This window comes from Erpetoichthys calabaricus, chromosome 2 (genome assembly GCF_900747795.2).
Source record: "Erpetoichthys calabaricus chromosome 2, fErpCal1.3, whole genome shotgun sequence".
NCBI lineage: Eukaryota > Metazoa > Chordata > Cladistia > Polypteriformes > Polypteridae > Erpetoichthys > Erpetoichthys calabaricus.
This window is the reverse complement of record NC_041395.2, coordinates 143627157-143646099: the sequence shown is the minus strand read 5'-3', so window position 1 is coordinate 143646099 and position 18943 is coordinate 143627157. Positions and strand designations below refer to the sequence as shown.

The following is an 18943-nucleotide window of genomic DNA, read 5'->3' as shown; positions in this document are numbered from 1 at the left end:
TCTAAGATAGCTTCTATTTTTTCCATTCGGTTAAGCGAAACTATTGAACATGTTTTTCCACCCTCTCAGTAAAGTGTATTGAGCATATATACTTGAATAAAATCAATGTGTGTTTTACCTAGAAGATATGACAGCATGAGAGTGAGAGATCAAGAAAGGGAGGAGAGGTTAACGTTATTGGCCAGCTTGAGTGCTGCAGCAAAACAAAATGGCATGCACACAGAAAGGGAGATACATGATATGATAATTCCATGAAGAGTAGATTCTAATGGTGACAAGCAATTATTTTTAATAAGAGAAAACATTGTCATCTTTGATTGAAGCGTCAAACCTTAATACTCTCTTTATAGAGCTGACTACCATAAAATTTGACAATGTTTTTTACAGAAAAGGTATGCTAAATTAATATGTTCTTTGAAATAATATTGAAAAAATGATATATTTAGACAGATAGGTGCTAATACTATTAAGAGATGAAGATCTCATTATATTATGTGACATATAAATACAGTAGTACAAACTGCAAAGGTTTCATATTTTTCCACCATCTAATTATTGTGATATTTCAACTGCCATACAATAAGACTGTCTTCCAGTGTTAAGTTTTGTAAATTAATTTTCTGATGAAAAATTATGTCTCAACACAAAGCAGGTGGGAGCAAATATAGATATATTACAGTACTACTCAACTGTATCTACTTCACTTGAGGCCACACAGTATAATAGGTTGTATTCCATTATTGACTTGTCACTGTCACTGTCTATTCAGCACCTACACTCAATGCGACCTGGTGTGACAGGTAGAAGCCGATATCCATTATGCAGTTTCTTTTGTCATTTACTGGTGGATTAATAAGAGTAGCAGATATATAAGGATGGTAACAAAAAGTGGTTTTAAAAGCCATATTCAATTATTATGTTATATTAATGTTTTAAACTGTGCTTAGGGGGAGGACTAAATTCTTACCCAAAAATCATGCCAAAAATGTTTTTTCTGGAATTCCATCTATTCGGAGTTACAGGAAAGCTGGAGCATATCCCAACAAGAAATGGGTACCAGTCCATCACAGGGTGAACATATACAAACCACACACACACACTACGGTCAATTTAGCATTGCTAATCCACCTAAATTTCATGTTTGTGGACTGTGAAAAGAAACCAGAGTACTCAGAGCAAAGCCATGCAGACATGGGGAGAACATGCAAACTCCACAAGTGACAAGAAACGTGGACTCCTTACTTTGAGGCAGAAGTGCTGCCACTATGCCACCTCTCTGAAATTCATTGAGCAAAAGCTGTTGGATTTTTCTTTTATTCGGCATTGTCCCCTTTGTTTCAGTTTCAGGCAAATTATTGATGTTAATTAATGGTGGCCTAAAAATCATTTGTGATGATTCCATTTTAAAACTGTATTTAAAGACAGAACCCAGGGTCAAGAACCAAACAAAATAAATCTCTTGAAATCCAACTATTGTTCTTTGTTCTGTAGTTTCCTTTCTTAAAAGTTCAGACTATTAGCAATGGAAGACATGCACTTAATGACATGTCTGATGTAATCATATAATCAAAATTTAAATAAGGTAGAAATAATTTTAAAAATGCAACCAATAAAAAGGGAATGTCATGCAAAAATGATAATAAGAATGTCTAGAATATGACACCTGGAAAGTGTAGTGATTGACAGTTTGATAGTTTGACTTCTGCTGTTCCAGCAGATGGAGCAGAGATGGTCTATCACAGCACATACACTGCATATCTGTAAACCTCTTTAACACGTGCAGCTTTAACACATACAAGATATTGATCTCTGTCGAGCAATTAAGTATCAGTGGATGACCTGTACGACATTACCAAGTCAATTGGGACAGAGGTGGAGAAGTTACTCAACAATTATGGCAAGGAGAGTGTTGAGAGAATGATACCCAAGACTATCAAAGTTCTGGAGCTGTTAGAGCTCTTCCTGGCTTGAAATCAGGCAGTTCAGGAGGCCGTGGGCACTGAGCATGAGTTGTTGTGCTCCTTTGGGAACTCCCATGCACCTCCACCAACACCACCGCCACAGAAGAGTGCGACACCAGAGGATGAAGAGGTGGCATCAGTGTCCTCTACTACAGTTATGGGTAATATGAGCTGGAACGAGATTAGGAACCTGGAACTTAAGTAGCAAAAATTGTGGAGAAAAGCTGAGGAATTGCAGATTCAAGTGAAACACCTTAGGGAGGAAAATCAGCAGCTGCTCAATTAGATTTTCTGCAACCTCTCCAAAGAAGACAGCACATTGTGAAAAGAAAGGGAAGTCATGTTAAAACTAAAAGGAATTGTGTTGTGAACAAACAATGAGATGAGATCTGTCCCCAGGGACAAGAGATTGCCATCAAAACAAAGGAGGTGGAAGCATTGCAGGAACAGCTTGATCATTTTATGAAAATGAACAGTGATTTACGACACAAACAGTCAATTGCTCAAGCGCAGGTGACAAGTGGTACCAGGTGGGCTGTTGCACAGATGGATCCTCAAGAGGCTCAGCACGTTCTCCATCCACCAGACCTGGAGGATGTGCCGTTTCCTCTCATTGCCCTTCCCAGGGACCTACTTGTGAAAATGGCCCCGAGAGTAAAATGCCTTCTTAAAAAAAGATAGATAGATAGATAGATAGATAGATAGATAGATAGATAGATAGATAGATAGATAGATAGATAGATAGATAGATAGATAGATAGATAGATAGATAGATAGATAGATAGATAGATAGATAGACTCTTTGTTACAGGAGGTGGACTTAGAGTTCCAATGCAGAAATAAATATTTTCATTATAGAGGCTACATCTGATGGGCCATATACAAAAATAATATCTTAACCTAAGCATTATGCAACTAACCTTTTTTGTTTGTCAGCATGGAAATAGCATTTCATTTTTCTTTTATATATATGAGCGCAAGAGAGAGAGAGATAGACCTACAGATAAAATATTTGCTTTGAAAACCATGGAGTTCTAAGACATGTCATGTTGTATTAGCTATTGTAATCTACAACACTAGCAGTGTTTATCCAGTTAGGCTATACAACTGGGAATATACTAAGCCTTGAAAAAGGATAATCATTTTTAAAGCCAAAGGTTTTAATGCTTGGCTGGCAGAAAAATGAGCAGCTTAGGACAAATAAATAAATAAATAAAACAGGTGCATCGTTCTTAGAACAGTTTATTCAGTTCACCATGTCTTTGATCTCTTAAATGTGAACATATCTCTTTACGTCCACAGCACTCCATCACCGGTTAGACAGAGAATTATGGCTGAGTTAACAGTTCTTTGTGAGTCATAATATGATTCAAAAGCAGCTTTTAGTATGAGAAAATTTGCTCCATTATTATAGAATGCTAGCTGAACAACATTAACTCAACTATTGTCCATGACAGTATGGCCTGTGGGGGCTCTCATAGCATACCACTAAAATTAGCTGTAATTGGGTTATAGGCTTTTTTTTTTTTTTTTTTGATTTAGCCTTCAGCCCTTGTAAAACTGAAAACTTCACCCTATCTACATTTTGAGGCATAATGCTGATGGTAAGAGAAATTGATTTAGACAATATGGAAATAATTACTTTTCATGGTACAAAGAAATAGATTTTACTGTTAAGGAAATTAGTTGTAAAGGATTAAACTGTATTAATCAAGCATATGTCATCACAATTGTAGAACTAAAGGTATGGTGATAAAGATTTGCACTAAAGATTTCCTATAAGAAGCAAGCCAACAATAAAATAGCAAAGCTTAAATGGATAAGAAGGGCCATTATTTCATCTGCTGCCTCTCTGCTAATAATGTCAATACCTGAGCCTCGCACGAACAATTTGCTACTGGAGGTTCCTCAGGCAAACACACCCAAGGAGTGGATTTATATTTTTCTTCCTGATGTACTAGAAAAGTAATTTAACAGCTCCTTTCTAGTAGCAGCTGTGCCTATATTAAATGTTAAAGTGTTCCCAGAATGAAAAGTAAAAAATATACCAGAACTTTAACTTGTTCCCTGTATGACACAAATGTGTGTAACTATTTCTTAGACATAGATGCAGCTGGCACAGCTCCTAAAGTTTATGTGTGTTAGCTTTGGAAACACTAAGAATAGATTTAATTAACAGTTGTGTACTTTACTGTCTAAGGGTACAAAACAAGTAAAAATGGAAGCCAGTCAGCTGCACGTTCATTGCAAGCAATAGTTTAGCACTTAGAAACATTCTATAAAGTTTACTCAACAGACATGGAGAAAACTACTATTTAAGTCCATTTTTTCAATACAGGTTGGTATGAAACAAGCCCTTCGGGGGACACTTGTCTATCTCTGGGGACACCTGCATTCACCAGGCTGATTCTGTTTCATGAATGTGCCTGTTTGTTATATAGGAATGAACTGGTATATGCAACAAAAAACAGGCTGGCATCAAATATCCAGACTGGGAATCTACAGTACACCAACTTTACGTTTTTGTCGATGTGAGGATGTAGCAGTCCCCTACTGCTTCAGATTTTTACTATATCACCTCACATGAGAAATTGTAATACTATTTTACAAAAGCCCTAAAATCTAATTATACCTGGTAGTCAGGGGAGAAATCTGGACAATGTCATTCATTGCTAGGAGCGTCGTTTGTGCAAAAGTACTTTATCAAATCCTTTGAAGTTCCTCCAGAATTAGAAGTATTTAGCAGATCATTATGGGGATTCATACCACCGAAATACTTGTTATCACTGTAAACCTTTAGGGCCTGATGTTTTATGTGTTTTAAAGTAGAATAATATAAATAATTAAACATTTGAACTTTAGACATAATGTAGCCATAAGCAACTTCCTACTTCCAAATGCAGTGTGTGCTGTATATACAATAAGCTTTTTAACAAAATACATGTCTTTAAAGGTTTCCATCTTAGGCATGCTGCTGCTGTATTGGAAGATTTAGGCAGGGTTAGAAGATAAATGGATGAACGAGATTTTGAATTTACTAAGGACAGTTACCCAGTTCTTATAAAAATGTTGTGCTACAGTGTAATGTTTGAGAAAAAAAAATAGTAATACTGTGCCTCTGAAAAATGTGTTTATTGCACAATAATAAACAATATCAACAGTGCAAACAATGCATTATGAAATATCAATATAAATTTATAATATAAAATTCTCTAATCTCTTTAATTCAGTTCAGAATGTGTGCTTCAACTCAATAGTTTAAAGACTAAAAAATCTCAACTGTAATAGAAATTTTTTGATTTTTTCAGCCTGTGATAGAAGTCCATTGAGGGCTAGATCCCCAGTAAAGGATCAAAGATAACATCATAAATGTCGTAATCACGGACACTGAAATAGCCTAAAATGATATGCATGCAAAGCAAATTTTAGGGACAACTTACCACTACAGGAGGAGTGGTGGCTCTGAGGCTAGGGATTTGTGCCGGGCGATCAGTAGGTTGTCAGTTTGAATGCCAGAAGTGACTCTACTCCATTGGAACCTTGAGCAAGGGATTTAACCTGCAATTGTTATTTGCAATTTGCAATTGTTTGAAAATTTGCAAAGTTTTAAAGATTTTTAATTGAATTATGCAAAAAAAGTACTCGAGATAACAGAACAAAGCAGTCAAAAGCCAGAAAGATAAAAAATGAAAAGTGCATCAAAACTGAAACGACGACTAAAAAGGTTAAAGTTGGTATTTAGGGAAGAGGCATTAACCACAACTATTGATTCACTCCCAAACCAAACCAAACATGAGTTTTTATTTGTTTTTTATCCAAAAACCTGAATATTCAACAATGCATATTGTTGTCTTAAATAATCTCTGCATGCGGACGGCATGACCGTGTTGATGTGCTATCACACCCAGAAAACAGGCATCGCTTCTGACAACAACAGAGTGGAAACTCAATTAAAACAATAAACAAGGTAGTGTTTCATAAGATAATGATAATAATAATGAAAATAATTCTCCTAATAATAATAATATAAAACAACTACACATTGTGAAAATAAAAGTACAGTCATGACAGTCTAAAATGGACATGTGTAAGAAATTGAGAACTATACAGGCAGTGGGAGGAAAGGGAATATAATTCAGTTCTTTCATGCTGCTGTGAGGTACGGTAGCAGTGCTAACAACCACCCTATCATGTTGCCCTACTGCTAGTGAATGCATCCTTGTGATGCCATGTTTAGGCAAAGACTAGAGCTCAGGACTCTGAAGCTCTGCTAACCACCATACTACAATGGCTGCCTAAAGGTATAACAAGCACTGAAGTTTTGTTTCCGGTCATGTAAGTGCTAACGGTGATGAAGAGCACTTAGCATCAGGAATATGATTTTTATGTATGCATACAAAATAAACACTCTAATGTCTTTTATTTGGAAACAAAACTGTGTAACAGCACACAACCGAATTAAGCAAATAAAAATACTTTAATAGCAAGAATTCAATTCAGCATTCAACCACCACCTGATCTAATGTTCTTTTTAAACAGATAGATAGATAGAAGAGGGCGCTCGCCACAACCGTCTGATAGAACATCTGCAGCATCTTATTGCAGATGTTGAAGGACGCCAGCCTTCTAAGGAAGTATAACCGGCTCTGTCCTTTCTTACACAGAGCATCAGTATTGGCAGTCCAGTCAAATTTATCATCCAGCTGCACTCCCAGGTATTTATAGGTCTGTACCCTCTGCACACAGTCACCTCTGATGATCACAGGGTCCGTGAGGGGTCTGGGCCTCCTAAAATCCACCACCAGCTCCTTGGTTTTGCTGGTGTTCAGGTGTAGGTGGTTTGAGTCGCACCATTTAACAAAGTCATTGATTAGGTCCCTGTACTCCTTCTCCTGCCCACTCCTGATGCAGTCCACAATAGCAGTGTCATCAGCGAACTTTTGCACGTGGCAGGACTCCGAGTTGTATTGGAAGTCTGATGTATATAGGCTGAACAGGACCAGAGAAAGTACAGTCCCCTGTGGCGCTCCTGTGTTGCTGACCACAATGTCAGACGTGCAGTTCCCAAGATGCACATACTGAGGTCTGTCTTTAAGATAGTCCACGATCCCTGCCACCAGGTATAAATCTACTCCCATCTCTGTCAGCTTGTCCCTAAGGAGCAGAGGTTGGATGGTGTTGAAGATGCTAGAGAAGTCAAGAAACATAATTCTTACAGCACCACTGCCTCTGTCCAAGTGAGAGAGGGATCGATGTAACATATAGATGATGGCATCCTCCGCTCCCACCTTCTCCTGATATGCAAACTGCAGAGGGTCGAGGGCGTGTTGAACCTGTGGCCTCAGGTGGTGAAGCAGCAGCCTCTCCATGGTCTTCATCACATGTGATGTCAGAGCAACAGACCGGAAGTCATTCAGCTCACTAGGACGTGATACCTTTGGGACTGGGGTGATACAAGATGTTTTCCAAAGCCTCAGGACTCTTCCCTGTTCCAGGCTCAGGTTGAAGATGCGCTGTAGAAGACCCCCCAGCTCCGATGCACAGACCTTCAGCAGTCGTGGCGATACTCCATCTGGACCCGCTGCTTTGCTTGCACGAAGTCTCCTCAGCTCTCTGCTCACCTGCGCTGTTGTAATTATGGGTGAGGATGTCTCTCCTATGCTGGTATCAGCAGAAGGATGTGTGGAGGGCGCAGTACTCCGAGGTGAGAGTGAGAGTGGGTTAGAGTGGTCAAACCTGTTAAAGAAGTTGTTCATTTGGTTTGCTCTCTTCACGTCTCTCTCGATGGTGGCACCCTGCTTCGAGCTGCAGCCAGTGATGATCTTCATCCCATCCCACACTTCCTTCATGCTGTTATTCTGCAACTTCTTCTCCAGCTTTCTCCTGTACTGCTCCTTTGCCGCCCTGAGCTGGACTCGGAGTTCCTTCTGCACGCGCTTGAGCTCATGCTGATCACCGCCTTTAAAAGCCCTTTTCTTCTGGTTCAAAAGGCCCTTGATGTCACTTGTAATCCATGGCTTGTTGTTAGCATAGCAGCGTACAGTTCTTACTGGAACTACAATGTCCATACAGAAGTTGATGTAGTCGGTAGTGCAGTCAACAACCTCCTCAATGTTCTCACTATGTGATCCCTGCAGGATATCCCAGTCTGTAGTTCCAAAGCATTCTCTCAGAGCCTTCTCAGCCTCCGGGGACCACTTCCTGAATGAACGTGTGGTTGTAGGTAGGACCCTCACTCTTGGTTTGTAGTGAGGCTGAAGCAGAACCAGGTTATGATCTGCTTTCCCAAGCGCAGGCAGTCTTTAACATTAACATTTGCATACAGTAAATCAATAGTCTTTTTTTCCCTGGGTGTTACAGTCCACATACTGGGAGAAGGCAGGTAATGTTTTGTCCAGCGTCACATGGTTAAAGTGTCCAGAGATTAGCACAAGTGCCTCAGGGTGCTGCGTTTGTAACTTAGCAACAGCAGAATGGATGATATCACTCGCTGTCTCCACGAGGATGGATCTAAACAATAACCACAATGACGTGTCCAAACTCTCTGGGCAAGTAATAGGGACGCGAACTTTCGGCCAACAGTTCGATGTCCCTGCAGCATGTGGAGACTTTGACGTTAACATGTCCAGAGTTACACCACCGTGTATTAACATAGAGAGCGAGTCCTCCTCCTTTGTGCTTCCCGCAGGTACTTGCATCTCTGTCCGCTCTAACTGTGCTAAACCCGGGTAGCTCCACGTTAGCATCTGGGATGGTGGAAGTTAGCCACGTTTCGCAAAAGCACAACAAACTGCATTCTCTGTAGGTTCTGACATTTTTCACCAGCGCAGCCAAGTTCGTCGATCTTATTTGAGATTGAGTTCACATTTCCCAGAATCACAGAAGGCTTCGAGGGCTTAAAATGCCACTTTCTCGCAAGCCGCTTCATTTTTTGCTTATTGCCAGCTCTGCTGCCACGATACCGCCTTCTGACCTCGTCGGGTAAATAGGGAACCACACTGGCACTGGCATTTGTTCTCAGCGCTCTAAGTTGTGTACTTGAATAGACAAGTCTCGGCGTGTAAAAATCCATGCCCACGTTGTAAATGTAAGTGTGTCCAGGGAACGAATCCACATATAATAAAGTGATAGGAGTGATCAATAAAAAATAGAAAAATAAAAGTAGAAAAATGAAGTCGTACACGGAGCTGCTGAAAAGGCTGCCACTCTCGGCAGCGCCTGAGTCATAACTCGATAACAATAACAATATGTTAGCTTGGCCTTTGCCAAAATGTGCTCCTATTGTTGTTAATTTGATGATCATATAGTCATATGCATGTAAATCATTTTAGGGTGGCATTGCCTATATAAACCACAATATAAAAATGATTGTATGCGAACATCATCATATAATGAACTTTAGAATGATTTAGAATAATGGAATACAAAAAATGATACAGCTTATTGATATCAAGTGAATTTTGAAGCCGCCAGTTATTTTTATATTACATGCAGAGAAATTCAGTGAATTCAATCTTCATTTAATATACTAGTGAGTCTTTCATGGTAAGCTTCTCAAATTGCTTTACAAATCAGCTTACAGCAATCAATTTAAACATTAAAATCTAGGAAGATACCTATCATTTGAAGTGGCCTATCATTTCTGGTAACCCACTCTACCTTTCATAATAGCACTTCATAGTACATTGAGGGAAAGCCACAGACTAAAATTTTGGAGTGACCAATTATATTGTTACTTTTTTTTTTTACCAAACAAGGTGAATTATAGAAGAAAATTATATTCTATTAGCCAATCATCCATCCATTTTCCAACCCGCTGAATCCAAACACAGGGTCACGGGGGTCTGCTGGAGCCAATCCCAGCCAACACAGGGCACAAGGCAGGAACCAATCCTAGGCAGGGTGTCAACCCACCGCAGGACACACACAAACACACCCACACACCAAGCCCTATTTAGAATCACCAATCCACCTAACCTGTATGTCTTTGGACTGTGGGAGGAAACGGGAGCACCCGGAGGAAACCCACGCAGACACGGGGAGAACATGCAAACTCCACGCAGGGAGGACCTGGGAAGCGAACCCGGGTCTCCTAACTGTGAGGCAGCAGCGCTACCACTGCGCCACCGTGCCGCCCCATTAGCCAATCATTTCTGTTAAATATTGATTTGCTGAGTTTTTAGTTTGACAAACTGAAATACAATATTGGTGTTCAAAATGAGACAAATAATGTATTTGAATCAACATTTAAGCACAGCTCAATTAAAGCAGCCAGTCATGGCAGCACATTTTCGACATCTAGTCTTATTATTGAAGAACTCCGCAAAATAGCCATTTAATTTGATGGATAAGAAATACGTTCAAAGCAAGAACTGTTTTAAAATGATAGTTTTTCATAAACATTTTCTTGCTAATTTTGATTAGACTTTAAAATGAAACTGTGTGTTTAGATTAGGATAGTGATGTCAATGTGCCTTTATTTGGATGTGCAGCTCAAAGCAAAGCTGACAACCACAGCAGTATCCACTGTAGGTGAGACTGATGTCTGAAAGGCTTCTTTTACTCTCCGTAATGTAAAACACAAGATGAGAGTCAAAATGTAGGAATTCTGCCATAGCAGGCGTATCAAGAAATATACTGCTGAGAACCACTCTAAATCCCCATACAGCTGCTGATGTAAATCTAGTGGTGTTCATCCAGTTGTGACAGGGTAAGGCATGGAGCCGCAAGGCAATCCAGGAGAAACACGTGTTAAAAAATCTACACCAAAGGGTGGGCTGTCTTACGCTTCAAAGCATATGGCTTTATTTTTCTTTTCTAACAGCAAGCGAACATACCGCCAAGACAGTGCGCCTCTGTTCTTTACAATAACTTCCATTAAATCAGAAAAATTGGCCTGACAACAAGTGACTATTTCCTAGCAGCTAATGCTTACTGGTAATTGAAAATGAAAACAAATCTGGTGTTTACAATTTGGAAATTGAATGTTAATTTGCATATGGATAAAATTTAAGCATAAATTTTGACTATTGTTTTCTGGAATTGAAAAATTTGATTAAAGCTACAAAGACAAAAAGGGGATTATGCATATTACACTCAGTTTGTTTTTTGTTTTGAGCAGTTATATGATAATGACCACAAAGGATAAACACAATTTAAAATTTTGCCATCAACAAAGCACATCATTGTTCGCCAAAAATGGTACAGCATGCTGCATAAAAGCACTTGCACATGCGCATTCAAAACTTTAATACCCTAATATAGTTACTGTTTCTTTAGACATTCAGTTAAAACACAGTTTTTTTTTTTACTTTGTGCTCAAGGCTGGCAGACACATTGTGTTTCTGATGTTTTCCTCTAGGTGCTCAGTTTGGCACCCAGTATTCGTTCTACAGTCATTCACTAATCATCACAGTAGCAATCCTAAAATATAAAATTACAAATGTAGATGCCACATAGGCTGGATGGGCATCCTGGCCAGAAGAGGGGATGGTTCCTTATTCCAACAGGGGCACCTGATAGGCTGTTGGGCATCCCGGCCGGGAAGGAAAAAGTCATCAGACCCAGAAGGAAGGGAGTGACGATTAACCCACTAAAAAGAGAAGATATCACTGGGGGCTTTTTACTCCCCCAGCACGCTAGATGGCAGCAGCCCCGAATATCGGTGCCTAGTGGAAAGCCGGCAGGGCATGTAGGGAGATGTAGTCCAGCAGAGCAACCCTGCTGGGATCACTGGGTGATGCAAGAGGGCGCTCCCTGCTGTAATGGACTTCCGTATGACCCAGAAGTACTTCCATCGGGCAGTAGTCCTGGCACTGGAGGTACTCCTGGATCATTAATAAAAGGGACTGCACTCCCTTGGTCAGGCAAGTTGGAGCTGGGAGGAAGAAGGGCAACACTCGACTGGAGGAGGACAGTGCGGTGGTGAAGGAAATTGTTGGGAAGAATTGAATTGTGGAAACAGAAACCTGTGTTTTTATGATTTTTGTTACTTGTTTGAGGAGTCTGGTTAATAAACCAACCTTTATTTGAACCCAGGACTGTGCTTTTGTGATCGTGTTGGGGTTTGGGCTCGCTGACGTCACACAAATTAATCTCAAGTCATCATAATACGATGGAGTCAGTGGTGGGATGATTCATTCTATGCTTCAGTGCTGATGACCACTGCAGATATTCCTCTTGGCTTGACTGGTAATGTGCTTTGTCTATGAAGGGATTTAGAATGGTATTAAACATAATATAAAAATAGTTTTTTCTAACGTTCTCTCAATATCATTTCATCAGTAATTTATCAAAATATTTATTTTCAGATCTATTTATATTTCATTTAGTTGTGTGTGTTTCTTAATAGCATGTAGTGGGTGCTAGTGACTCCTACACACCCACAGCGTTTACAGTCATGTGTGAATCCAAAGTATCTGGAGTCAAGTTTGATAGACACAGAGAGAACGCACATTCTGCACAGGTAATGATTCAAACTCTTGCTCCTGTAGTGGTAAAGTAGCAGCTCTGACCATTGCATAGGAAATGCATTTTACAGCAGGCAATCATATAGCATTGAGAGAAATTTGATGAATCAGATTTCATTTGCTGTAGTGGGCTGCTTATCAAAAAATGTAGGAGCAGTTCTAACTTCAGGACAATACTACAAGAATGTGTATCCCTGGCTGCTGACTTGCATAAAATCAAAATCAGTAAAATGATAAAGCATGTCATAGCATGTCTCTTGTCACCAGGGATGTCAGCATAAATACATAAAAATAATATTCTTAAACCTGCTTAATTCATTTCTGGGTCATGGTGGACAGGTTGGAGTCTATCTCGGGAGCAATGAGTATAAGCTAGGAACCAACCATGAGGAGTCCGCCAATCATGCATACATCTCGTAGAGCCAATTTAAAATTGCTAATTAGACTAACACAAGTGTTTTGAACGTTGGGGAAAAGAGCAGTACCTAGACAAATGTCAACATGGATACAGGGAGAACATGCAAACTTCACATAGTAGCAACTGCCTAGATTTCAGCTTGCTCCAGCAGACAAACTGCATCTACTCTGCATGATTTAAGTGTGTTGTAAAATATTTTTTTTTTTATAGGAGAAATGTAATCATGACTAGCCAACCCGCGGCGTAGCATACTTTTTTAATGATTTTAAGCACAGGGAAAAAAAATGAACATTTGCAAAATCCGTAATTTAATAAACCACCAAGAAAAGTAACATTGCAACAATGCACACTACGAACCAACATACAATCTTCGTTCAGTACGCACTGCCTGCTCATGTGCCCGCTCCCAACTCCTAACCTGAGTCGCTTTCGTCTGTGCAACTCTGAGCCATGTTGTCTTTTCATTGTTCTTTGCGGTTCCGGGTGCTTTTCTATATATAATCCACCAAGTCACCCGACCATGGTAGTAGCAAGCGTATGTGCGAGCGTATGACCCGCACTTACTGGGTATTCCTTGTTCGTGGGGAACAATTGCAAGCCCCGGTCTCCATCACGAATGTTGCTCAATGGCTTACCCACGTCTCTCGGCGTCGGGTAGACACACGTTGATCCATTCAGTCTAGCGCGCATGCAGTACGGGACATCCAAGGGCATCACAGACCTGTCAATGCTCAATCTCAGGCATACATGAGGATACAACAGTAAATGAATGAAAAGATGGAACTCTGGAGAGAGCAACATACAATTGTCCGTGACTGAAGACTGGTTTTGGCAGATACAGGCATATCTTTTTGAAAGTTTGTCCCTGTGCCTTATTAATTGTCATCGTAAAGGCCAATCTAACAGGAAATTGTCTTCATGTAAAAGTAAAAGGCAAATTTGAATCTGACGGGGTCAGGCATATCCGGGGAATAAGGACAGTTTGTGAGGTAGCAGCTGTGATAGTTTTTACACTCCAGTACGTTGCGGTGAATGCTGGTAACAGACAGTCTAGTGCCATTACAAAAACCTTTTGCAGGCAGGAGGTTTCTGAGAAGTATGATGACGGATCCAATTTTAATTTTCAGTTTATGCAGAGGCATGCCAGTGGGAGTAAGACTATTAAGAAATTCTTCGGGGAATGAAAGTTGATCTGCAGGATCGTCTGTGACGACGATCGTGAAGCTCGTGAAAGTCACCTCGTTGGTAGGGATAAGTTTCAGCACTTGTTCATTAAGGTGTAGCGAGTCTTCGTTGGTGATGCTTAATATAGCTCGTTGTTCCAGAGTGACAGTTGAGAAGTTGATGTCGCCATACAGTTGTTGAAAGGGATCAGAAATTAAAGGAAAACAATGTGAAGGCAATGTCACAGGTGTTCCGTTTTTCCCGTCTCCAACATCCATTGTGCGAAATGTTGTTCTTCAGGAAGAGCTCTCATATTTGTTGTCAGTGTAAGAACATGCATATGACGCCACAAAGGGTGCTTGTTAATGCAACTGGCGACAGTAAGTGCGCGGGAGCCACGCATAATGACGGGGAGTATTTGTCGGAAATCTCCACCCAATAGTATTGTTTTGCCTCCAAATGGCTGTGTGTCACCCGTGAGGTCATGTAATAACCTGTCAACTACCTGGAATGCGTATGCGTGTGTCATTGGCGTGTGTCGTCCCATATAATAACTTTGGATTGTAGAAGATGTTGAACACGTGGCAAGGTAGGTTTGATGTTTCATCTGGAAGTAGTATTCAGCTTCAACGGTATTTTAAAAACAGAATGGGCAGTTCGTCCACCTGGTAATAATGTTGCAGCTATTCCTGTAGATGCTACGATGGTAGGAATGTCTCCTCTAGCTCTGATGGTATGAATCAGGGTTTTGTACACAAAGGTTTTCCCTGTTCCTGTAGGAAGAAGCATCGGGGATGGGAATTGCTATATGCAGCGTGTAAAATAGTATCAACAGCGTGTTTCTGTTCTGTGTTGAGTTTGTTGTAGTGTTCTATAGCATGTGAGTGTTCAGCCTGAGCGTCGAAGGTGGGAGATGAATGACACAGTGGAGGAATGTCAGTGGGGGGTAGGTGTAATTTGTGCAGGTTGAGGCCATGTGGTTGCAGCATGTCATTAATGTCAGCGAGAGCATACATGCAAGCGGTGGTTGTGGAATATTTTGTGAGAAAGTCCTCAGAAAGGGAGAGTTTATGCGTGTCCCAAAGGTGTGGAACGTTGTGTGGTTCGCCGAAGACACAGATGAAAACGAACATTTCTCGCAAGAATCGTGGCATTCGTATCTGGGATGCCTCTGAAAGAGTATCATGCCATATCTTGTCGTCTTTAAGAAGACCTAATTGTTGGCAAGCTTCTTTGAAAATGTCACATTCAACGCCATTGACTGTTCGTAGATGTTGAAAACTTGTGACGCCCACGGAACGGGTAAGGAAAAGTCTGAGGTAATAACGTTCGGTGTCGTTAATGGCAACAACAGGCATTCTACCGTTCATTTTTGTGCCTCCTCTGATTCTCTTTTTCCATTTTCCAGAGGATTTTTGAAATTTGTAATGTTGGGGAACATCAGTGTAATGTAAATCTACAGCTTCAGGATCTGTTTTGTTGAGTTCAAACCATGCTAACAGCATATTGTTTTTGTGGGCTTGTCTTTGTAGTGCTTGTTCCTTGTGACCCTCATGAAAGAAGATGATTTGTTGTTCCGGCAAATGAACTGGTAATCGTGTAATCACGTGAGATTTTTCTGAAAGGCTGTACTCATTCAAACGCCACATAGCCTCAGGAGCACTAACATACCTACCGTCAAGGAAAGTCTGTATTTCGTCATGTTGAAAAATATCATCGGTTGGCTCCCTGTGAAGTGCAATGGATGCAGCGTCATGTCCTTTGTACACATACTTATAAAGATACTTGATACATTGAATGGACGCGCAAACTTCAACATTAATATGAGCTTTGAATTTCTGAGAAAGCCACGGATTGTAAGGAACTATCCAACGGTTGTCGATATCGTATTTGCCAACAATGGCAGTTCTCCCTTGACTTCGGCGGTATATGGGGTATCCTTGTGTGTTTTCTTGAGTCTTTCGGGAAATTTTTGGTACACATGCCGTCTTTCATGCAAGGTGATTTGGCGTTGAGCGTGCCACACGGACCATGCACCATGCATTTAGTGACAATTTGGAAAAGTCAAGTGTGTATTTCAGGATTTGGAAGCTCAGCGCAGACATATTTGTCTATATCATCCTTGGTCCTTATTTTGGATTTTGAGTCAAATGTAAGTAACATATGGCAATGAGGCAATCCTCGTTTTTGGAATTCAATGACGGAGATGTAAGCGAGAACATTGCCGAAAATATTCTTTTCCAGAATATCTGTTAGAAAATGTCGCAGTTTGATATGAAAGACGCGAGCAACGATGTCACGTCTGTGTTCTATTTGCTCATGATGGGCGTTGCAGATTTCCGGCCAAGCAGGATTGCAGGTGATGGTTAAGAATAAGTCAACTTTCCACATTTGCGGACAATTGCCATCACGTCTTGGTAGTTCTGTTGCATGTACCTTGGACTGCCTTGAAAGGTAGAGGGAAGAATGATCAATTGTCCAGGGGCGGAGGTCATGGTGATGTGCTTTCGCTGTGACAGCATCCATAAGTCCCCTGTATTGCTCTACACGCAAATCTTGTTGATGGGACCGTAGGTAATGTAAACGTGCGCCTTCTGTTCTGACATATGCGTTGACGATGTATTGCTGGAAGAGTTTGCCACTGGAATGCAAGACGCTAAATGAAGATCTCATGGCAAGCCTGAAAGCATAAAATTGGAGCCGTGTGACTCGCGTTCTTTTCGCAGTTCGCTTTTCCTCAACATGGGTCAACTGTATGTGCCAGCCTGGATCTCCGTAAGGGAACAGCAGTGGATAAACCATGGGGTCACAGTTCATATTGAGAACAGAGATACGCTTGCAAGCATCTCCCCTTGGATATACGCAAATGTCGTGTTGTGCAGGAGGTTCCCCGTCTTCACCTACAAAGATAGCAGCAACATCAGTTTGACAGGACGGGGTGTTATACCTTCTCATATCCAGACTTGGATTTTCCATGAACACCATTTGTACAGCAGTAACAGGGTTACTGTGAGTGATAATGTCATGCATTTGCATGTAAGACTTTGCAAAGGGATTAACCTGTCGTATCATGTTGTCTAGTTGCAGCAACAAAATGTCACTGCAAGAGCTATTACATTCCTTTTACAAACGTTGACTGGTAGCCTCAGCAAAATCGAAGATATATAGCTGACCGTATTGTGATGACGTGTCAGGATTGGTATATAAAGGAGAGACCTGGTGATAAATTTGACCGTGGATTCTGAAAGCATATGGTCCTTGTCCAGATGGCTGAGCGATGTGTGCGCCCATTGACGTGAAAGCTAAAGCAGAGTTGTATTCCCTGATATGATCACAGTAATTTCGGGACAGCGGGTTGTTGCCAGTCAAGAGGTCTTCTAAAAAAAGAGGAGGTTTGGAAAGCAGTGGCAAAGACACCTTGCCAGCATGACAACATTTAGTGTAATGTCCGGATGTGTTGACCTCTGCTGGCCAATGAAGAGCATTGCGAGAAGCACATAGTGCGGTAGGTAGGCCAATGTTATGTTCTTGGACGTGAATGGCGGTATCTTCTTGAAAAGCTGCAGAAAACTGAATGTAATGTTTGTGCATGAACGATTTAGTGCTGTGTTGACACTGAATGGAATTGGAATGAGTTGTTTCGAAGCATTGCTGGCAAAGTTCACATTACATAATTCGTTCAGTGGAGTGTGTTTTTAAATGCGTGTTGAGATATCTCTGCACTCGGAACATTTTTGAACAAATGCTGCATTGAAAGATCTGTTTGGAATGCGTTTGTTCAGTGGAGTGTGTGTTTAAATGTGCTTTGAGATATTTCTGGTGCATGAAGGTTTTGGAGAAGTGTTGACACTGAAAAGAATTCATCAGGGAATGTGTTTTGAGATGGTTAGTAAGATATCTGCGTGCGTGAAAGTGTTTGTCGCAAATTTTGCATACAAATGTTTGTGTTGAATGGATCTGCATATGGATGTGGAGATCCATCTCACCTGTGAAGTCCTCTTTACAAAATGTGCAATTGAAGGTGAGAGTGGAATGAGTTTGTAAGTGTTTCTTGAGAGCGCGAGTTGTTTTGAAGCATTGCTGGCAATGTTCACATTGCATCATTCGGTTAGTGTTGTGTTTTTTTAAATGTGCCTTTTTTTAAGAGTGCATCTGCACTCGGAAGCTTTTGGAACAAAAGGTGCATTGAAAGTCCTGTGTGGAATGCGTTTGTTCAGGGGAGTGTGTGTTTAAATGTTTTTCAGGAAGAGGAGAGTGGGCAGGTGACGTCACATTACTGTGGCAAGCACGTGGGTGTGCACCCTGTGTGCACATACCGACAGCGTCAAAAGATGTCACCAGAAGGTTATCATGTGTGTATTTGAGAGGCATGAGAACCTCGTAACGCCCATGATCCAAAGGACCGCTAAAGTGCAGGGATATGGAGAGACGTTGGGCCGGATTTTAAACTCGAAGAGAGGCATGAGGACGTTCTCGGAAGTAAATGGTGATAGTAGCTGGAAGCATTTGGGACATTGCCACAATTTCTGCCTCGCCACCATAGACTCCGGACGTATTCATGTAGTCAGTGTATTGTTGAGCAGACTGTATAACAATGCTTCTGTGACTAACAACAACGGACACCGCGTTGCTGAAGTTATCCCAATGTTGGCAAACAAAGCTAACAGCCATGTTGCGAAGTTTGAGAGCAACAGTTTCGTCAATGACATTTTCCCAGAAAAACCCGACTGATAGAAATAAACAGTTACCTGATGCAGGAATTTGTATAACATTGAAAGAAGTGTTGTTTCCATGAAATACATTTGAAGCGGTAGCCATGGAGGGCAAATGAACAGTCAACGTGGCACACAGCTGGATGTGGACTGTAACACAGACCAAAGCGAGTGAGTATGTGTTTGGTGCGCTGTTAGGGGCGGGCACATGAGTAAGCC

The 18943-nt window shown here is 40.9% G+C and overlaps 1 protein-coding gene and 1 pseudogene across 2 annotated transcripts in view; one reads left to right on the top strand and one right to left on the bottom strand.

Moving 5' to 3' along the window:
* LOC114646412 (inactive N-acetylated-alpha-linked acidic dipeptidase-like protein 2) overlaps nucleotides 1-18943 on the top strand; it is a 1943185-nt gene that overhangs the window by 676368 nt on the left and 1247874 nt on the right. The window lies entirely within an intron of this gene.
* Nucleotides 12103-16444, bottom strand: LOC114645435 (uncharacterized; annotated as a pseudogene).